At 41.2% G+C, this 23,971-nt stretch overlaps 1 protein-coding gene across 1 annotated transcript in view; it reads left to right on the forward strand.

Moving 5' to 3' along the window:
• Positions 1–23,971, forward strand: part of LOC135541153 (chemokine-like protein TAFA-2) — a 190,612-nt gene that overhangs the window by 138,382 nt on the left and 28,259 nt on the right. The window lies entirely within an intron of this gene.

The raw sequence follows: 23,971 nt of genomic DNA on the forward strand, positions 1-23,971 counted from the left end.
TAAAAGCCTAACTGAAAGGATTCAGACCCCTTGACTTTTTCCACATTTTGTTACATTACAGCCTTATTCTAAAATGGATTTTTAAAATCCTCAACCATCAACACACAATATCCATAATGACAAAGCAAAAACGGGTTTTTAGAAAAACAGAAATACATTATTTACGTAAGTATTCAGACCCTTTGCTATTAGACTCCATTCCGTTGATCATCCTTGAGCTGTTTCTACAACTTGACTGGAGTCCACCTGTGGTAAATTAAATTGATTGGACATGATTTGGAAAGGCAGACACCTGTTTATATAAGGTCGCACAGTTGAGAGTGCATATCAGAGCAAAAACCATGCATGAAGTCCAAGGAATTGTCCGTAGAGCTCTGAGACGCGATTGTGTCGAGGCGCAGATCTGGGGAAGGGTACCTTCAATGTTGCAGCATTGAAGGTACCCCAGAACACAGTGGTCTCCATCATTCTTACATTAAAGAAGTTTGGAACCACCAAGACTCTTCCTAGAGCTGGCCGCTGGCCAAACTGAGCAATCGGGGGAGAAGGGCCTTGTTCAGGGAGGTGACCAAGAACCCGATGGTCACTCTGACAGAGCTCCAGAGTTCCTCTGTGGAGATGGGAGAACCTTCCAGAAGGACAACCATCTCTGCAGCACTCCACAAATCAAGCCTTTATGGTAGAGTGGCCAGACGGAAGCCACTCCTCAGTAAAAGGCACATGACAGCCCTCTTGGAGTTTGCCAAAATGCACCTAAAGAATCTCAGACCATCAGAAACAAGATTCTCTGGTCTGATGGAACCAAGATTGAACTTTTTGGCCTGAATGCCAAGCGTCACGTCAGGAGGAAACCTGGCAATATCCTGGTGGTGGTGCATGGTGCTGGCAGAATCATGCTGAGTTTTTTTTTCAGCGGCAGGGACTGGGAGACTAGTCAAGATCAAGGCAAAGATGAACAGAGCAAAGTACAGAGAGATCCTTGATGAAAACGTGCTCTAGAGCACTCAGTACCTCAGACTGGGTGAAGGTTCACCTTCCAAACAGTACAACGACCCTAAGCATACAGCCAAGACAACGCAGGAGTGGCTTTGGGACAAGTCTCTGAATGTCCTTGAGTGGCCCAGAACTTGAAACCGTTCGAACATATCTGGAGAGACCTGAAATAGTTATGCAGCAACGCTCCCCATCCAACCTGACAGAGCTTGAGAGGATCTGCAGAGAAGTATTTTAGAAACTCCCCAAATACAGGTGTGCCAAGCTTGTAGAGTCATACCCAAGAAGACTCAAGGCTGTAATTGCTGCCAAAGGTGCTTCAACAAACTACTGAGTAAAGGGTCTGAATAGTTATGCAAATTTATATTTCTGTTTTTCCATTTCCAAAAACCTGTTTTTGCTTTGTCATTATGGGGTATTGTGTAGATTGATGAGGGGAAAAAATCAATTTAATACATTTTAGAAAAAGTCTGTAACCTAAAAAAATGTGGAAAATGTCAAGGGGGCTGGAATACTCTCCGAAGGCACTCTAGTAAAATTAACCCATGTTTGGGTAATGGAGTTCTTTTCAGGACGGATGGCCTATTGGGGGTGTGGATTTCGGCTAGTTATATTGGGCCACCCGTGAGAGTAAATTACAGTCCTGGTCATATAAAGTTTGTACTCGTAAAGTAAATAAATATTTCAATATTTTAGCATTATATTTTTATATGAATATAATACAATTATAATAGGAAGGTCAAAATAAGGTTTTCATGAAATGTGATGATATTTGTATGAAACCAGATCAAAGCATGTTGACGAAGTATGAAAAATGACTGTTGCTTCTTCATTGATGAATTTTAGACAAAGTTACTGGTCCCCTCCATGTCAAACACTTTGATTATTTATTAACTGCAGAAGACATCACCTTAACTTTAATTTTAATACACCAATGGTAACATGATAATCTCTTACCTAATTTAAATAAGTACTTCCTTGTAACCAACATCGGAGAAGGCGTGTTTACAGAGGGGTATACTTTACATAGCTAAATATCTACTCTACTGGTGCCAAGATTTGACTGTTAAAAGTTTACCCTATTCATCTTTGGCAAAGATACTTTCCCCCCTTTCATCTGTGTTTGGTGTTAGCTAGTTACTGGCTAGCTAGGTCTTCAGCCAGCATGAAAAACTCCAACAAAGTTGTCAAGGCAACACATCATGAGATACATGCCAAATGGGAGATGTACACTACCCTTCAAAAGTTTGGGGTCACTTAGTTCTTGTTTTTGAAAGAAAAGCAAATTTTTTGTCCTTTCAAATAACATAAAATTGATCAGAAATACAATGTAGACATTGTTAATGTTGTAAATGACTATTGTAGCTGGAAACGGCAGATTTTTTATGGATTATCTACGTAGGCGTACAGAGACCCATTATCGGCAACCATCACTCCTGTGTTCCAATGGCATGTTGTGTTAGCTAATCCAAGTTCATCATTAGAAAACCCTTTTGTAATTATATTAGCACAGCTGAAAACTGTTGTTCTGATTAAATAAGCAATAAAACTGGCCTTCTTTAGACTAGTTGAGTATCTGGAGCATCAGTATTTGTGGGTTCGATTACAGGCACAAAATGGCCAGAAACAAAGACTTTCTTCTGCAACTCATCAGTCTATTCTTGTTCTGAGAAATGAAGGCTATTCCATGCGAGAAATTGCCAAGAAACTGAAGATCTCTACTCCATTCACAGAACAGAAGCAAACTGGCTCTAACCAGAATAGTAAGAGGAGTGGGAGGCCCTGGTGCACGACTGAGCAAGAGGACAAGTACATTAGAGTGTCTAGTTTGAGAAACAGACGCCTCACAAGTCCTCAACTGGCAGCTTCATTAAATAGTACCCACAAAACACCAGTATCAACGTCAACAGTGAAGAGGCGACTCCGGGATGCCGGCCTTCTAGGCAGAGTTGCAAAGAAAAAGCCATATCTCAGACTGGCCAATAAAAATAAAATATTAAGATGGGCAAAAGAACACAGACACGGGACAGAGGAACTCTGCCTAGAAGGCCAGCATCCCGGAGTCGCCTCTTGACTGTTGACGTTGAGACTCAATATATATTGGTTGAGATGATTTTACTGCAACACTGCTCACTGCATCCAAGTTGCTTGACGTATGCGTTTCAAAGAGCTGTCAGTCAAGGCGAGCTCATGAATATAAGATGAAAATCATAATCTTTCCAAAAAATGAAGCGGTTGGAGTGTTTCAATGATCCATTTAGGCAAATTAATAATAAATTGGCGATAGCCTGTATGCCCTCCAACTGTCTCATGCCATGGTTGAACTTGTACTCCTGTAGATCTAACATAATTGGATGGTGAAACTTGCATCCAGCCAACCAGTAAAGCAAGGTGAAGCAATTCCGGCATTCTTGAAAGTCAGGACAATCCTTGTCCTGCAAATAAATATTATTTTGAACTTCCTTGTAGTTAGCCATGAGTACTTTTCAAAATGACTGTTCAGGACCTCTCCCAAAATTGGGATATGCATAGGCACGTGTGTAAGCCTCATAAAAGCTACAAAATTGTCAGTGCTCAACCTTAAAGAAACAGGAGTGGAGGATCAATTTTTGCAAGAAGTAGGCATTTACAATTATATGTGGAGTGGAGCTATATAGTTAAGTGATAACATCACATGTCCAGTATACCTTCAACATTATTTGGCAATCATTTATTTTTTTTAAACACAGTTTACATCATAATTTGTCACAATAAAGTTAGACAAAAGAAAAATCCACCCCCTGAATGTATAAAAATGTAATTGATCTTGAGAACATTGCTCCTATATCTACATTTTCCATTACACGTGGCAATGATTTTTTCTTTGCTACATTGTTTTTGTTGAATTAACCTGGGTCAATAGAAACCTGCCTAGTGTTACACAGGTCGGAGAGGCAGGCTGCAAGGTTTAGACAAACCCCAACTGGTGCAACCCAAATGCTAGCCTAATATAATGCCAAAATAATGACTAGACACTTTTGTCCAGGGTGGGTGAAGTTTATATATTGCCTGGCAGGGCTGTGGGACAGTGGATGCACATTGATAATTCAAATGGTACTGTTAACCAGAGGATTGTGGTGAATTACTCCCTGCTATCAACCAATCAGCATCCAGGATCCGAACAACCTGTTTTATACCTCTAGCCTGCAACTCAAAAGAAATCTGGTGAGTTTTAGACTTTGATAGAAATGTGGAACGGGGAGACTGAGCCTCGATCCTCAATCCAATGACAATGATTTGCAATGATGATGAATGCAATTAGTGGAGAAGTGCTAACAGCGTAGCAGTAATTCGGTCTACACTGGGAGCTTTGCCCTTACCCGGCAATTAGAACCCAATTTAAGTTTAGTCAATTGTCTTGTTGTTAACTGGGAATGCTTGGTTGAGGCTGAGCACCAAGGGTATCACCTTCCAAATTGGCCGTTGTCCCATTCTCTTGCACTCCTCAAGGGATTTTAACATTCTGTTTGAATTTCTAATGCCTTGAATAATTTAGAGCAATAAATATGCCAATGATGGCCATTATATACTATAAAGATTATGTGGTCGTAACGTGCCAAAGTGAGGATTATGGCTCAGAACAGGTTCCTCTTGGTTATGTGTTATTAGCTCAGGATGGGAGTGAACTGAAATATTCAGCCCAGGTAATGTATGTAGGCCTATGCATGTACTAGTTACTAGGAGCATGGTAAGTGCATATGGAAAGATAACGAGTTATGTGAGTCCAATGTCTCATTCTCAATTGGTGATTGAAAACATTTCTACAAGTGCTCATTAAGAGTGAGAGTAACATTTGGGAGAGTTCTGGTGGAAGTATGAACATTTCAGCAAATGTGGTGAGTGATGATTGGCTCAAATCACTTCGTGGCGAGTTATGATAGGCTCATACCACTTTCTGGAAAGCTGTATTTCTAAGTCCTATTCAGCCTAAAAGAGCATCTAATGGGGATCCAAATAAACGCCCCATCGTACAACATATTTCTTCCATTCCCTCTGGGATATCCACGATGTTTATCTTATTGTTTATTATTGTGATTATGCTTTATTTCTCCCCCACAGCTGAGGCATAGTGCTCACCAAGTTTAGCATCTGACTGAGTGTTTCAAATAGTCTAGCATCTGAGTGTTTTGGCACAGTGCTATCCCAACATGGCGAAGAATATGTCAGTCAGGTTTAATGTTCTCCTCTAAAAGCTATTTCCTATACTGTTATTACTGTTGAGGATTGACGGCCCCCGATCTTAAATGAAAGGCATTTGCTTTAATAACTATCCTTTGAAACCTCTTTCCCATGAAAGAGTAGCTAGATAATATAAATCCTTTCAGACATTTACGAGTGTTCATTCCCAGCCAAGCAACATTGAACAGGGTTTTTTAAACAGCAGCAACCACAGAGCCCTAGTCTCTTCTTCCTCTCCTTTCTTTACAGCGATGCTTCGATATGCCCCAGTAGCTGTTCAGCAGAGTCGTGGCTGAATAAAGTGAAATATAAGCTTCAGAAATGCAGTCCATCAATCGCCTCTCCATCTTTCAGCCATGATCCATGACTCTTTTACCTCCCGGCTTGCATCTCTCTGCAGGAATGAAGTGCAGTATAGCGCATCACTGCGTCCACACTGAAACCATAAAAAAACACAAACAAGGCTGAGCAGCAAGTTTATGTGAATGAAGCATCACATTTAATGGGTGGGACTGCTGGATCGTTTCCTGAAATTGCTTTTTTTTTAAGTCCGTCAAAATGTTTCTGCAGGATTACCTGACGTTAACTAACTCACTTTTGTACATCGTGCTGGTCCATACAATTTACCTTATTTTAGCGCCCAAAAAACGTAATACTTCCAGATCAACTGTAATACCAATGCCATTGTGAAGCACAATTTCTCCCCTTTCCAACAAAATCAATGACGAGACCTTCATGATGAGCAATGAGCTCTGTCAGGTCTTTTTAAAAATGGCAGGTGGGGATGTGAAACCTATTGTGTGGTAGTGAAAAGGAGAGATATGTCACATCTTTTTTCAACCGATCTGTCCAACTTATCACCTTTTAAAATGTAAATAAAACACTATAAAGAGTTATTTCATGTGTCATTACATACCTATTTGAATGTTTTGTGTCGAATTTGAATCTGTTTTTTGGGCGCTGCTAAAGTTATCTTCAAAAGTAAACAGCTGCTTTTGAGAGTCATGACGGCTTGCGGTGATGAGGCAAAAAATGACTAGGTATCCCCCCTTACCCTGTCCCTGTCCCTGTCCCTTTCTTGTTTTTAAACGGTAAGAGAAGCTCTACACCTGGTGGAGAGAGGCTGTAAGACAGAATTAATGCTTTATGCGTGCTGTACATTACGTCATGACACGTCACAATTTAACGTACAGCGTCGGAGGGGTCAGTTTTTTCAACTTCTCTCCAATACTATTGATCCATTACCATGTCAATCAATGCTTGACTAGAAACGTAGTTCACACCCCAGATTTTGATGTCAATACAGTCGCTACAGTCCCATTAGTTTTCATTGCAGCCTCGTTTGAATGTCGCAATTGCTCAAATTTGTACGGAATAGGGTAGTCACCATTATTAGGGAAAGGCACATTCATTGTGAGTTAGAAAATTGTCAGGTCATATTCACCTTGACCTGGTGGTATATTTACCAACTCGTCCTACAGGTTGGTTGGTGAAGACCACAATCCGTTGTTTTCTAAGGCAATCCACTATTTAGTATGATAATGGAAATTACTGCACATAATATACTGTAGGTTATTTTCCACCTTTGGTCATAAGTGAATTTTTAAACTGAAATGTGTGAGGCGGCCTACGATAACCATTCGTATTTAAATCATGATTTCCTCATTGTTGCCGACTGGAGATAGAACTGTAACTGTGTGCCACTCTCACGCAGCGAACAAGGACCATATCCCCTTTGTTGCTCCACAGCTCTGCGTGTCTCATCTGTTTAGGATGAAAAAACATGGCTTACACTTTGCGCGAGGAGACGGCAACCCGTTTAGAGGGGACATGGCGGTTCTCTGACGGATATCAAGTACGTGTGGCATGTGAGAGGAGAGAATATAGAAATGAACAGGATTCTCATGCTGCTGCGCTATAGGCTATGATCTCTCAAGTGCTTTTTGTCGGGCCTGTTGGAGGGTTGTCACCACTGTGCAGATGACAAGGATGAGAAGGAGAGCGGACGCCATTGCTGTCTGGGGTAGTTTGAGAGACAGAGTCTCTGTTTTATATGGTAGTTGTAATGTTCCAAAGGAGGATTTATAAATGGTTAATAGCCTTTTTACAGGTAATACGCTTTGATGAATGGAACTAGAATGCCAACAAGAGTAGCTACTAGCAAGTGTCTGCACAATGCTGCAATACAGACTCAAAGCCAACACTGCTAGAATGTGCATGTACTGCAGAATAGCTCTTGACGTTAAAACAATAACGCATAGCAATGTATGTCTGGAGTGCCCAAGTTTACACAGTAGTTATTGATTCTACCAATAAAAAGGAGCTTGGCAATCAGAAACGCCTCTACTCACCAACACAGTTTATTGCGAGGCATGCGATGCTCTCAAAGCCAAAGTTTAATAATGTTGTGCTCCGCCACTCGTGCATTTACAACGACTGTCAAGAGAATGGAAAGCCATTCTGAGACACCATTTATTTTGAGTAGGCTTCGGATACTGTGTGTGCCCCTGGATTTAATATCTTTGGAAGCCATTCACTTCTATGTGTGCATGATTCCTCGAGGGAGCTGGATTGATCAATCAGTGGTTGGGCCCTAACATTGTGGCAGAGAGATGAATGTTGCTGACAAGGACTTCATCTACACTGCTTGGCCATACATTCACCAAGTGTCAGCACCCAGTCATCCATTTCTCTGCTCTTACAAATGGAGAGAATGCAAATATTCTTATCTGTCTTTGAGAGTCTGACTTGTGACTGACGATATCATGATCCACATTAATGTTGTAGTAATGGTCAAGTAAGGCACACTCATCTGTTTATAGTTTATGGTTTTTGTATTGTACGCTATATGTCCTCTATATTGCTCCTTTTTTCTTGAAGAGCATCTTATGGAGTAGGGGTATTCAACTCTTACCCTACAAGGTCCGGAGCTTGCTGCTTTTCTATTCTAGAGGATAATTAATTGTACCCACCTGGTGTCCCAGGTCTATATCAGTCCCTGATTAGAGAGCAACAATGAAAAAATATAGTGGAACTGGCTTCGAGGTCCAAACTTGAGTTTGAGAGTTAAAGAGCATCTTATGCTACTGTTCAGTAGTTTAGCACTATACCTGTGCAACAAAACAAAATCATTGAATAACTATAGAAGACTGTAAAGTCAACCAAACCTGTCCAAGATAACATTTGGTATCTTGGTCAGGTTTGGTTGACTTTATACAGCGTTGTGACTTTACTTTCATTAATCTGATGACTGTTATTTATCTAATTAACTATGTTTATTTGTTACCCAATTAAATTAATAATGTAACAATTAACTCATTAGGATTTGGGGCACCATGAGAGCGGTTGTTTAAATAGTTACCATCTCCCGAATTAAACTCTAAAGTTCTTTACCTATCACATCCAAACAGTCAATGTATTAATCATGACCTTGTGTCATATCATCATTCTGAGCCGCCGTAACCTCCTGCATCTGCAAAAAATATTTTTTACTAGCTAACTAAATGATAACACAGGATAAACATACACACTTATGAGAAAAGGTCCCTAGCGGACTGACACAACCTATTGTGGCTTGTTACAAAGGAGATGGACAGAGAGAGAGAGAGACGCTTATCGTTGATACATTTTAGTAATCATACACTGCACACGAACCGCCGCCTGTTTGGAGTAAGAAATCATTAATGTATTTACGTTTAAATGCTTTCGCTCGCCGTGGATCTCTGTCGGAACCAGCCCTCCTTAGGAAGGGTGTTGGGCCTTTCAGCGGCACGCTTGTAAGGCTCTGATTGTCCAAAAAGGTTTCTCTGTTGTTCTCCTCTCATTCGCTCCTGAAGCTTCATTGAAGATAGGCTAGCCAGCCGTGTCAATGGTTCCAGTAGTAGAATAGTAGAATGGTCTCACTAACTTTTTCACTAACTCTCACTAACTTTTGAAGAGATTTTACTTAGGACAGCTAATCAGCCGTACCAGTGATGGTCTGGGAGGTGACGTTATTGTCTCAAACCACTTTAGATGTGGGCTGCAGCTCTACGCCTCTCTGGTAGAAATGATAATTTTCATGCACTCTGGTAGAAAAGAACAGTTCCATCAGGCTGATGGGCTCTCTGACCTCACTCAGGGCATGGCTACTTACTGTGCAAAGTATATAGGAGACAATGATCTCTTGTGACTGCTGAAATCCCATTCCTATCTTAACAAAAACACACTCACAATTGTTCATATTTCATGCACAATTTAAAGGATTAAGACTTTGTACATGTAGTGTATATACTTTTCAAGTTACAGTATTTACTTTATAACACTTTTAATGACATCACAAAATGGCAACCAATATGACATTATTATTCTTTAGCTCGCCTCTGACCATTCCCCAAGTTCTCTGTTAGGAATAGTTTTACAGCATTCACTTTAGAACCTGTTCTTTTCAGCTGGAAAAGTATTTGGCAACAAAGGAACATTCCTGTGTTCATTTGGAGAGGGTTGTTTTTTGGATTTCCTCTCCTTTAATTTTACGACAGGGTGTGAGCTATAAACACCCCTCCAGCTCCCTCCTCCTCCCCTCTGTGGGTGACAGAGGGTCTGGTGATCTGACCCAATCCGGATCCTCACAGGACAGTCATGACAACAGTCTTCTATTGTTTTGTTTTGTTGCACAAGTAAAACTATTGAACAGTGGCAGTAGACCTACTGTGCAAGTATGCTCAGAGAGACTTGTCTTGTCATCACAGAGACAGGCTAGTTTTCTCTAGCCTGTCTCTGTGATGTTGGCTTATTTACTGGGTACAACCAAGTGTGATTTTCAAACTCAGCAGGTTTACAGCTGGAGAGATATGAGTCAATGTCTTCAGAATACCGTAAACCAATTAAGCACAGGTCTTCTGAGACTTACTGCATTGCTCAGAAAGCTTGCGGGATAAATATCTCAGATAACCAATATTTCTATGCCTGCTTTATATGCTTTAACAAGATAGAGGTGGAAAAAACTATCTCCACTATCTCTTTTTCATATACCTCTTTCACCTAGTCCAAACATCTCTCCCCTTCTCTCTGTCCTCCCTTTGTTTTTCCATTTGGAAATGTTTACCTTGCGTTATGAGGACTTTAGGCTCGATCCCAGGTATTATATCACTGCTTGGACTATTGACAGTACAATATACATAAAATAAAATAAAATGGTATTGTTCTCATACACATATTTAGCAGATGCGTGTGTAGCGAAATGCTTGTGTTCCTAGCTCCAACAGTGCAGTAATATCTAACAGTAAACAACATTACAAACAACTCTAAAATGTAAAAGAAAGGAATTAAGAAATATAGAAATATTAGGAGGAGTAATGTCGGAGTCTGGAGTATAATAGGATGAAAGAAGCTCCACAAATGAACTTTTAATAAGGCACACCTGTTAATTTAAATGCATTCCAGGTGACTACCTCATGAAGCTGGTTGAGAGAATGCAAGGGTGGCGACTTTGAAGAATATATTTTGATTTGTTTAACATTTTTTGGTGACTACATGATTCCATATGTGTTATTTCAAAGTTTTGATGTCTTCACTATTATTCTACAATGTAGAAAATAGTACAAATTAAGAAAAACCCTGGAATGAGTAGGTGTGTCCAAACTGTTGACTGGTACTGTATGTTGGGATGACATTATGGACAGTATATGGATAGAATATTTATTTTATCTGATGAATACATATGATAGAGTATATATGTACAGAAATAGCTAAATAGGATAGGCATGGACTAGAATAAATTATGTACATATGAAGTGAGTAAAACAGTATGTAAACATTATGAAAGTGACCAATGTTCCATGACTATTTACATAGGCACCAGCAATCTAAAGTGCGGGGTTGAGTAACTGGATGGTAGCCGGCTAGTGACAGAGACTAAAGTTCAGGGCAGGGTACTGGGCAGAGGCCGGCTAGTGGTGACTACTTAACATTCTGATGGCCTTGAGATATAAGCTGTTTTCAGTCTGTCTGTCCCAGCCATGATGCACTTGTACTGACCTTGCCTTCTGGATGGTATTGGGGTGCACAGGCCATAGCTCGGGTGTCCTTGATTATCTTATTGGCCTTCCTGTGACACTGGGGTGCTGTAGCTGTCCTGGAGGGCAGGCAGTGTGCACTGATGCGTTGGGCACCACCCTTTGGAAAGCCCTGCAGTTGCTGATGTCGCAGTTGCCGTACTAGGCGTTGATACAGCCCAACAGGATGCTCTCAATGGTGCATCTGTAAAAGTTTGTGAGGATCTTAGGGGCCAAGACAAATTTCTTCAGCCTCCGGAGGTTGAAGGGGCAGTGTTGTGCCATCTTCGCCAAACTGTGTGGGTGGACCATTTCAGATTGTCAGTGATGTGTATGCCGGGGAACTTGAAACTTTTCACCATCTCCACTGCAGCCCCAACGATGTAGATGGGGGTGTGCTCCCTCTGCTTTCTCCTGAAGTCCACGATCAGCTCCTTCATTTTGTTGATGTTGAGGGAGAGATCATTTTCCTGGCACCACTCCGCCAGGGCCCTCACCTCCTCCCTGTAGGCTGTCTCATCTGTGTTGGTAATCAGGCCTACCAATGTTGTGTCGTCTGCAAACTTGATGATTGAGTTGGAGACGTGCGTGGCCACGCAGTCATGGGTGAACAGAAAGTACAGGAGGGAGCTGAGCACGCAAACTTGAGGGGCCCCTGTGTGAGGATCAGCATAGTAGAGGTGTTGTTGTCTACCTTCACCACCTGGGGACGGCCTTCAACACTATGGTGTTGAAGGCTGAGCTGTAGTCAATGAACAGCATTCTTACATCCTCTTGTGCAGATGGGGTAGGGCAGTGTGTAGTGTGATGGTGATTGGGCCGGCAGCCTTGCAAGTGTTAACACGCTTAAATGTCTTACACATGTCAGCCATGGAGAATGAGAGCATACCGTCCTCGGGAACAGCGGTGGCCCGCGTCGGCAGCACTGTGTTTTCCTAAAAGCAGGCGAAGAAGGTGTTTAGCTTGTCCGGTAGCAAGAAGTTGGGGTGTCCGCAACGTGGCTGGTTTTCCCTTTAAAATCTGTGATTGTCTGGAGTCCCTGCCACATGCCGTGGTTAAATGCTGTGGTTTGCGCTTTCAGTTTTAGATGGCACGAATGCTGCAATCTATCCACGGTTTTTGGTTTGGATAGGTTTTAATCGTCGTGGTGGGAACAACATCCCCTCTTCACTTCCTGATGAACTGTATACATTACAGTCCACATGATCAAAACACTCTTGAAACAAGCATTCCGATTGGTCAGACCAGAGTTGGAGAGAAGACAGGCAGTCGTATATTCAGCATTTAGTGGCTGTACTGTATTGTACGATAGGAGTTCGCCTTCGTCTTAAATGGTTCATGAGCAGCTTGATCGCACAATTTAGTCATCATTTATTCATGCTGTGCTTCTATTGTCTACATGTTTTGATGGATGCTGTGGTCTGGGCCCACGCCCGGTGACTCTGTTCAGTGTTGTGATTTAGCCTCCCTATTCCGTGGGTTGAAAAGAGAGATCAGCTCAAACAGGAAATAAGGTTAAGCACATTTAGATTTCTGGTTTCGCATCTTACTTTTCTGGTTCGAAAAAGAAGTCAGTGAAGCTAAACCAGAGGATTCGTGCCTCAGTGGGCAGATAAGTTTGTTTCCTGTCTGTCAGAAATACAGACACAGACTATTCCTGTCAACAAGACGGTCAGGGAATTACATTACATTTGTGACGTTAATTCAACTTGAACATTTAGGATAGGCCTACCAGCTCAACATCCCTGATAGTGATGTCCAGCCTGGGTCCTGTGTGGAGTGAGTTTGTTTGATCTCTGCTCCCCCGCAGCCCAAATGGCCAGGTTGGTTCTGCCATTAGTTCATAAGTGACTGGCTGTAAATTGCTGTGGCGATTACAGGTAATTGGGCTGCCTCTCTCTCTCTTTCTGTACTTCTCCAAAAAGCTTTTTCTGCCTTCAGCAGTGTCTGTGAGTGAGTAATGAGTGTGAGGACGAGCTGGGGCTAGTGCAACTGATCATCACTTTACAGGATTAGATGAGTTAGAATACACTTTACTGTGTGTGATGTGAAGAAGCAGAATCTTTCAAAGAGAAATTATATTTATACAGTATAATCCTGTGGCTTGCCATTGGATTTGAATTGTTCACATACTGGTGCTTTAGTGCGCATGTACACTCTTAGAAAAAAAAATTAAAGTAGAACCATATAGGGTTCTTCGGTTTGTCCCCATAAGGGAGCCCTTATGCTGTTTAAAGCTGTTTAAAGGCACAGTCAACTTAGTGTATGTAAACTTCTTACGCACTGGAATTGTGATACAGTGAATTATAAGTGAAATAATCTGTCTGGAAACAATTGTTGGAAAAATGACTTAGATGAAGTAGATGTCCTAAACGACTTGCCAAAACTATAGTTTGTTAACAAGAAATGTGGTTGAAAAACAAGTTTTAATGACTCCAACCTAAGTGTATGTAAACTTCTGACTTCAACTGTAGTAGTCCTATCTGAATGGGTCTTGTTTGAGATCATACTGTATCTTAAATAGTGCTCTAAAGACCTTTAACCTCATTTCAGTTAAGCCTTTGTAACTACAGAATCTATCGATTTAAATATCATACATTTCTAACAAGTATGAACTCAGAAGTTTGTCATGCAGCTGACCAAATTATGCAACATTTTACATATGTGTTAACAGAGATTAATGGCCAACTAAGAGCAGCATGTTTCCTTGGATAGTTTCACTAAATGTAACTTGAGATGGATTTTCCATGATGACTATTATTTTATGATGCATGTGCATCAATTGTCTGCACTATTATCACTAAGTATGACTGACAAGTTCATGAATACATTTATTTGATCTATGATGTTGTATGAACTGAAATTCATTTTTTTCTGAGTGATGCTGTTTTCATGGTTCTTAGGTTCAATGCTGAATTTCCCTTATTTCTGTTGTGGCTTGACTTTCTCAACCTCAACCTCTGTCAGTGTTTTGTATACTGCGGAAAACAAATGGAGAGTCAATTTGGGGAACACAAGGTCTATAATTTCTGTGCTGAAAGACAAGTGACTGCCACACTGCAATGCTAATTTCCCCATGAACAAATATCATGAATAAACTCACAGATGTGGTTATTTTTTCCATTCATTTTTTTGTTTGTTATTTGTCAACATGTTGGGGTGGCAAGTAGCCTAGTGGTTAGAGCGTTGGACCAGTAACCAAAAGGTTGCAGGATCAAATCCCTGAGCTGAAAAGGTAAAAACCTATCATTCTGAACAAGGCAATTAACCCACTGTTCCCCGGTAGGCTGTCATTGTAAATAAAAATGTGTTCTTAACTGACTTGCCTCATTACATTTTTTTATCTAACTATTGATGAAAATTGAGCAGGGAAATAACATTATAACATTAAATGTGTATGGCAATAAAGAGCATTTTCAAACTGCAGGTCCAATGTGTAGATTATTTTAAATGTTAAATCTTTTTGCGTGTTCGCAATACTTGTCAGTTTAGTTCAATGATAAAATACCCTCAATAGACGCTACTTGCCTCCCTTAGATTTATCAGGGTTTCTCTCTTCTGTGAATCATAGCTCCACATAACATCTGGATACATGTTGGCACTTGTCAATCAGGGATCAATGAATATGATTGCAGAGAGGAGCACTGTGCTAAAAGTGCTATCAATTGCCTGGAGGTCCGGACCTCATGCCAGTCCTCGTTAGTGTTGCCTGCAACCCTGCTCCTCTATCCTTCCTGCTGATGTGGGTGCTGGGTGATATTAACTGATGACAATCCTAAGTGCTTTAAGTTAAACGTATTGATCACAAGTGTGGGGAGCCATTTGCCCAGTTGTCTGGATGAGCACAGCAGGACAACACTGCAGGAGAAGTAGAGGCAGCTTCTATCTAGCTGGCACATTGAGCATTATCCCATACTATTATTATTGTTGCACTATGCATCCTCTCCATTGATCTCAAAGAGATCCTAAATAGCCTGATGGTATATAATGGGCATCCAGCCCATCATATTTCCCATATTTCCCACCCTTTGCTTTCACCGTCTCCCAAGGGCCATTGGCTGAGGGTATACGATCAGTATCAGCAGTCAACCTGCTTATGGCCTGTGCATTGTTGTGCATAGTTACCAGCCAAGGCTTGCCTCACCCCTCACCTAACCCCTGTAATACATCCCATAACCACCCTCACCTCCCCCCTCCCTGCTGCCCACATGGCCTGGTGTGAGGTTTGACTCCCAAATCAGTGACCTTGGCCAGAGAAGGCTGGAGAGGCCGAACGACTCGGCTAGCGGACATGGCTGCTCAGTTGGAGGTTTGAGGGGTTAAGCTGAGTCGTTTCTCTGAGGTAAAATGCTGACTGCACTTTCTAGTGAACAAGTGGATCAAATGAATACATGCAGCTATTATTATTATGTTATTTCACGGTTTGAATCTCTTGGGTGTTTTCAAATTCTCCTCTTGATCACATACCAGATCATTTCCTTCAACTCGGACATTCAGTTGTTCTGTTTATCTTCCAATAATGAGTGTCACCGAGCTCTACTAGACCGTTATTGATTGCCTATCAGTCACATGCAGCTAACTCTCCCTCTTCAAGAAACTTTGAGTATTCAATTTGAGCAATTGATACTTTGGAAATTAACTTTGACCCAGGGGTGTGCCTATGGCTTAAACATAATCACATCACAGGCGAAGATCCTCACCTGTGTTTGCATCAGTAGTTAGTGTTGGCTGGAAAGCACTCAATCGCCAATTGTTGACTGGACTTTTGTTGGAATGTGAATGACCCCTTATTGATTGGAAACAAAATGTTTTTAATGTTGTAGATGAGATTTTTGGATCGCTCACTAATGTCAAGATGGAGGCCCATTTTCAATCTATTTTCAACTCAGGTCTTAAATTGAAAATCTTTACGGACATAATTAAGGCTGATCTGAAAAGAACAATGAAACTTTTCATCATTTACTCCCTCTCTAGCCCTGACAATGATGTTCAAATAACTAAAGACTTTCACATAAGACTACTAAGAAGAAAGGTAATATATATTAAATAGACACAAATAGATTTTGTATTTAATCTAAAAAGACAAATGTGTCCAGAAGTTCTATTTTCACCTGTGGTAAATGTGTACATACATTAAAGGGTGTATTCACCTGTGGTAAATGATTATTCTAAATATATAAAAAGACTAATTCGGTAAATAGAATAATATGTGCCATACACATGTCTTTAAATCTGGAGTCAAACATAATTTTGTTGTCTTTCTTATGGCCTGTGCCATAAGGAAGTATTTAAGAAATTTTTCACTGGAGAATAAACTGGATGAGCTCCGTTCGAGACTATTCTATCAACGGGACATTAAAAACTGTATTATAAACCAGGTAGTTTGGATACAGGATGCTAATTGGCTAAAACAGCATTTAGCCCTGTGTATGTTAGACCGTATACCATGACTATGATGTTTAGCCTTTTCACCTTGATATCTTTGTGCCTTTTTACCTCAATAAAATGGCTACATCAACAATAGTTTGTCATGCCGATGTAGGAAAGAAGCGTTTAGATTAACTTGAGAGAAAGCAAAACTAAAAGAACATTGTGAAATAAACAAAGTGGGCACCGACCTGCTTCACTGACTTGTGTGAAAAAAATAGGGATACATTGTGAGTTTGGGAATACAACAAAAACAGAGCTGAAAGACATTCTACGGGACTTTTATGGTTCAGTGAGAAACATGAATGGTGAAGAATATAGGATTTAGCAGCTACGCTGGACTCAGAGCAAGTTGGAACCGACATATTAACGACCCCTATCTCAGTTTGGCATGGAGTATACAGAAAGATACTGAATTCACAAAGAGTAATGTGTTTGTCAGCATAATTAAAAAGCTGATTAAAGGGGGGCCCAACCAAGCTGCCCACCAGTGAACCGATATATATGGTATATAACTGTAAGGTAGCTAGCTAAATCATTCTAATGTACCCTAACAATATAACCGGTAGCTATGTAGGCCTAATTATTAGCTAATGTTATTTTGTCTAATATGTTTCAAGTACACAAAAAAGCAGATTGTCATGAACATGCTCGCAACAATTTTGACAAAGATCTGCGAAATAGCTGGCATGTCGCAGATTTACACTTATCACTGCCTCGGAACCACCATGATCCAGAAACTCTCAGATGCCAGACTAGAGGCACAATAAATAATATCTGTCAGTGGACACAGATTAGAAACGTCTCTTCAAAGTTACTGCAGGTCAAATCTGGATCGAGGAAGCGGTGGAGCAATATTCTCACTGACAACACGGCAGCAGTTCTCCCAGCAAAAAGAATGAACACCTCCCTCTGCAAGAAGATTCTGGATTTGCTGATGGGCTGCAAAATTTGACATGGGACCTCAGATCCTCCAAAAGTTATACAACTGCACCATCGAAAGCATCCTGACTGGTTGCATCACTACTTGGTATGGCAACTGCAAGGCACTACATTGTGTAGTGCGTACAGCCCAGTACATCACTGGGGCCGAGCTTACAGGACCTCTATACCAGGCGGTGTCAGAGGAAGGCCCTAAAAATTGCCATTGACTCCAGCCTCCCAAGTTATAGACTGTTCTCTCTGCTACCACATGACAAGCTGTACCAGAGTGCCAAATCTGGGACCAAATCATCTTTAACAGATTCTACCCCAAGCCAAAAGACTGCTGAACAGTTAATCAAATGGCTGCCAGGACTATTTCCTTTTAATTGTTTTATTATATTTTTTTGCCCTGACTCTCTTGCACAGTCTTGATTAACTCTACACTGACACTCCATCACACACGAAACACACATGCATATTGATACCACACACACACACACGCACGCACGCACGCATGCACGCACACACGCACGCACGCACGCACGCACGCACGCACACACACACACACAAACACACACACACACACACACACACACACACTTCTGCTACTCTCTGTTTATTATCTATGCCCAGTCATTTTACCGTTACCTGAGCAAGTCGTTTAAACTGAAGGGGGAACTAACAAAGAGTCACAGACAACAACCAAAATGAAACGGGTGGGGTTTTAGGTGGGGTTCTGAAAAGACACTCATGGGGGTGTCCACTGAAAGTTGACTAGCAACAACTACTGGAACCTAAAAAACACCCACCATGAGTGCCCACGAAATTTGCCCAAGAATAGGCAAACAAAAGATAAACCCACACTAAACTTAAAGACAGGAAGCCAACCAAAAAGGTGGAGCAAAACGAAATCAGGGAACTCAGATAAAGGCTTGTTTGTCAAGAAAACAAAATCAGGAACACCAACTAAAAGTGTTGACCTTCCGCATCTATCAAGACAACTGGAGCGCCTGGGCCAGCACAGATGACACAGCTTCCCACAAATGAAATGGTGACCAGCACAGGTGTAACACAAGTGGACTAACGAGGAGACACCAATCGGTGCACCTTACGTACTAACGAGCTATACGTGCTAAAGTCCAACCTCAAAACATAAATGGAAAAACCAAAGCCTTTAACAACCCCTACCTACATGTAAATATTACCTTAATTACCTCGACTAACCCGTATCCCTGCACATCGAATCGGTACCGGTACCCCTTTTATATAGCCTCGTTATTGTTATTTTGCAGTGTTACTACTTTTCCTTTAGTTTATTTAGCACATTTTTCGTACTTTCTCTTTTCAAATGTTATTGGTTAAAGACTCATAAGTAAGCATATCACGGTAAGATCTACCCTTGTTGTATTTGGCGTATGTGACAAATAAAATGTTATTAGATGTTCACTCCACGATTCCTTTCATCAAAGGACCCATTTGAAAACACACCATCGACAACGTATTTCTGCTGACGTTGCTGTGTCATTGTTGCATTCCTAGTTCACTCATCTCCACGGTCTCCATTTTATACTTGGAATTAATAATTCAGCACCAATCTATATGGGTTACTTTAATATGAGGTTATCTCTTACTTCATGAAGCAATTACTATATTGTCCGTGTTCTCACCATGGAAGATGTGGCCCTCTCAGCTCGTAAAGAAGGATTTTTCTTATGCATAATACATCAGGTGCAAGAAAGAAAAGGCCCCCTACATGGAGCACAATTTAACCATGACTGTACGTCAGAGATGTATCTGTGCATGAGCTGCAGGTCAGCTCTATAGATGTCCCTGATTGGTAGGTTCAAATACACTTCCTCCTCCCCACTCTTCTCTGGCTTCCCCAAAGGCCTTAAGGTCAGGAAAAGTATTCCCAATCAAGCTACCAATTTCTATAATATTAGGCTCTGTCAATCTACATACAGTACCAGTCAAAAGTTTGGACATACCTACTCATTCCAGGGTTTTTCATTATTTTTTTTATTTTTTTTCTACATTGTAGAATAATAGTGAAGATATCAAAACTATGAAATAACACATATGGAATCATGCAGTAACCAAAAAAGTGTTAAACAAATCAACAGATTTTCCAACATTCTTGACGGAGTTCCCACATATGCTGAGCACTTGTTGGCTGCTTTTCCTTCACTCTGTGGTCCAACTCATCCCAAACCATTTCAATTGGGTTAAGTTCGGGTGATTGTGGAGGCCAGGTCATCTGATGCAGCACTCCATCATTCTCCTTCTTGGTCAAATAACCCTTACACAGTGTTGTGTTGGGCCATTGTCCAGTTGAAAAGCAAATGATAGTCCCACTAAGTGCAAACTATGGCGTATCACTGCAGAATTCTGTGGTAGCCATGCTGATTATGTGTGCCTTGATTTCTGAATAAATCACTGACAGTGTCACCAGCAAACCACCCCTACACTTTCACACCTCCTCCTCCATGCTACAAGTTGGGAGGCACACATGCAGAGATCATCCGTTCACCTATTCTACTTCTCACAAAGTCACGGTAGTTGGAACCAAAAATCTCACAGTTGGACTCATCAGACCAAAGGACAGATTTGGAACCCTGACCTGTTCAACGGACGTGCTACCTGTCCCAGACCCACTGTTTTCAACTCTCTAGGGACAGTAGAGATACTCTCAATGATCGGCTATGAAAAGCCAACTGACATTTACTACTGAGGTGCTGACTTGTTGCACCCTCGACAACAGGAATGGCCACCCCTCATAGCCTGGTTCCTCTCTAGGTTTCTTCCTAGGTTTTGGCCTTTCTAGGGAGTTTTTCCTAGCCACTGTTGCTTCTACATCTGCATTGCTTGCTGTTTAGGGTTTTAGGCTGGGTAAATACATTTGATTTGATTTGATGATTTCCACTGGTCTAATGTCCATTGCTCGTGTTTCTTGGCCCAAGCAAGTGTCTCTTACTTGAACTCTGTGAAGCTTTTATTTGGGCTGCAATTTCTGAGGGTGGTAACTCTAATGAACTTATCCTTGCCTGCAGAGGTAACTTTGTGTCTTCCTTTCCTGTCGCAGTCGTCATGAGAGCCAGTTTCATCATTGTGAAGAAACTTTCAAAGTTGAAATTATCCGGATTGACTGACCTTCATGTTTTAAAATAATGATCGACTGTCGTTTCTCTTATTTTCTCTTTCTCTTATTTGAGCTGTTCTTGTCATAATATGGACTTGGTCTTTTACCAAATAGGGCTATCTTCTGTATACCATCCATATCTTGTCACAACTCAACTGATTAGCTCAAACGCATTAAAAAAGAAAGAAATTCCACTAATGAACTTTTAACAAAGCACACCTTTTAATTGAAATGCATTCCAGGTAACTACCCCATGAAGCTGGTTTAGGGAATGCAAAGGATGGCTACAAGGCAAAGGGTGGCTGCTTTGAAGAATCTCTTTGAAGAATGTTTCATTTCTTTAACACTTGTTTGGCTACAACATGATTCCAAATGTGTTATTTCATAGTTTTGACTGTTATTCTAAATGTAGTTCTACAAAATAGTAAAAATAAAGAACAACCCTGAATGAGTAGGTGTGTTCCACCATTTCAACGGGTACTGTAAGTATTCACACCCCTAAGTCAATACTTTGCAAAAGCACCGTCATGCATCCTCTGATTCACAACCCAACCAAGCCACACTGCTTCTTAACACAGTGTGCATCCAACCCAGAAGCACCAATGTGTCAGAGGAAGCACTGTGCACCTGGAAACCTTGGTTAGTGCGCACTGCGCCCAGCCCTCCACAGGAGTCGCTGGTGTGTGATGAGACAAGGACATCTCTACCGGCCAACCACTCCCTAACCCGGGCAACGCTAGGCCAATTGTGCATCGCCCCACGGACCTCCCGGTCGTGGCCGGTTACGACAGAGCCTGGGCGCGAACCCAGAGTCTCTGATGGGCAGTACAGCACCCTTAACCACTGCGCCACCAGGGATGCCCATTGAGACAATGTTTTAAGTAGTTGAACACGTTATTACTCAAAATTTGTGAAAGTGACAAATCTGAGTAAGACTCTAAGAGCTTTCCATACCTGGATTGTACAACATTTTCCCATTATTCTTTTCAAAATTCTTTAAGCTCTGTCAAATTAGTTGTTGATCATTGCTAGACAACCATTTTCAGGTCTTGCCATAGATTTTCAAGTAGATTTAAGTCAAAGTAGCCACTCTTGAAAATTCACTTTCTTCTTGGTAAGACAATCCAGTGTATATTTGGCCTTGTGCTTTAGGTTATTGTCCTGCTGGAAGGTGAATTAATCTCCCAGTGTCTGGTGAAAAGTAGGTTGAATCAGGTTTTCCTTTAGAATTTTGTCTCTGCTTAGCTCCATTTAATAGATTTTTTTATCCTGATGAACTGCCCGGTCCTTAACGATTACAAGCATACCCAGAACATGATGCAGCCACCACTATGCTTGAAAATATGGAGAGTGGTACTCAGTAATATGTTGTGTTGGATTTGCCCCAAACATAACACTTTGTATTCAGGACAAAAAGTTAATTGCTTTGCCATATTTTATTTCTAGCATTACTTTAGTGCCTTGTTGCAAACAGGATGCATGTTTTGACAATTTTTTTATTCTGTACAGGCTTCCTTCTTTTCACTCTGTCAATTAGGCTAATAATTGTGAAGTAACTACAATGTCGTTCATCCATCCTCAGTTTTCTCCTATCACAGCCATTAAACTATTTTGTAGTCCCCATTTGCATCATGGAAAAATCCCTGAGCGGTTTCTTTCCTTTCCGGCAACTGAGTTAGGAAGGACGCCTGTATCTTTGTAATGACTGTGTGTAATCAAATAAATCAAATCAAATTTTATTGTCACATACACATGGTTAGCAGATGTTAATGTGTGTAGTGAAATGCTTGTGCTTCTAGTTCCGACCATGCAGTAATATCTAACAAGTAATCTAACAATTTCACAATAACTACCTTATATACACAAGTGGAAAGGAATGAATAAGAATGTGTACATATAAATATATGGATGAGCCGTGTGGCATAGGCAAGATGCAGTAGATGGCATAGAGAACAGTATATACATATGAGATGAGTAATGTAGGGTAGGTAAACATTATATAAGGTGGCATTGTTTAAAGTGACTAGTGATACATTTATTACATCCAATTTTTTATTATCAAAGTGGCTAGAGATTTGATTCAGTATGTTGGCAGCTGCCACTCTATGGTTGTTTAACAGTCTGATGGCCTTTTCAGTCTCTCGGTCCCAGCTTTAATGCACCGGTACTGACCTCACCTTCTGGATGATAGTGGGGTGAACAGGCAGTGGCTTGTGTGGTTGTTGTCCTTGATGATCTTTTTGGCCTTCCTGTGACATCGGCTGGTGTCGGTGTCCTGGAGAGCAGGTAGTGGTGATGTGATTTGCCACTGGTGATGTGTTGTGCAGACCTCACTACCCTCTGGAGAGTCTTATGGTTGTGGGCAGAGCAGTTGCTGTACCAGGTGGTGATACAGCACGACAGAATGCTCTCGATTGTGCATCTGTAAAAGTTCCTGAAGAGTCACTGTTACGCCTTCTTCACCACACTGTCTGTATGGGTGGAACATTTCAGTTTGTCCGTGATGTGTACGTCGAGTAACTTAAAACTTTCCACTTTCCACTTACTGTCCTGTCAATGTGGATTGGGGGGTGCTCCCTCTGCTGTTTCCTGAAATCCACGATCATCTGTTTTGTTGACGTTGAGTGTGAGGTTATGTTCCTGACACCACACTCCGAGGGCCCTCACCTCCTACCTGTAGGCCATCTTGTTGTTGTTGGTAATAAAGCCTACCGCTGTAGTGTCGTCTGCAAACTTGATGATTGAGTTGAAGGTGTGCATGGCCATGCAGTCATGGGTGAATAGGGAGTACAAGAGAGGGCTGAGAACGCACCCTTGTGGGGATTTGCCGAAAGAAGGGCGAAGGAGGGCTTTGTATGCTACGTGGACGTTAGAGTAGCAATGATCTAGAATGTTGCCAGCCCAGTTCGCGCATTCGATATGCTGATAAAATTGACATAGTTTACATTGAGTCCAATGAAGTTCTTTCAGGGCGGCCGAGGTGTCTGCTTGGGGGGGATTTACACCGCTGTGATTATAATCAAATTAAGATTTCCTGGGGTAACAATGTAATAAATTATACATAAATAAACAAAATACTGCATAGTTCCTAAGAACGTGAGGCGAGGCGACCATCTCTGTCGGCGCAATAGTATTATTTGGATAGTGTAATGATACATCATCCAAATTATAACTAACATCTTCACCATGCACAAAGGGATATCCACTGTCTGTCTGCTTTTTTTTTACCCATCGA

Source organism: Oncorhynchus masou, chromosome 6 (genome assembly GCF_036934945.1).
Source record: "Oncorhynchus masou masou isolate Uvic2021 chromosome 6, UVic_Omas_1.1, whole genome shotgun sequence".
NCBI lineage: Eukaryota > Metazoa > Chordata > Actinopteri > Salmoniformes > Salmonidae > Oncorhynchus > Oncorhynchus masou.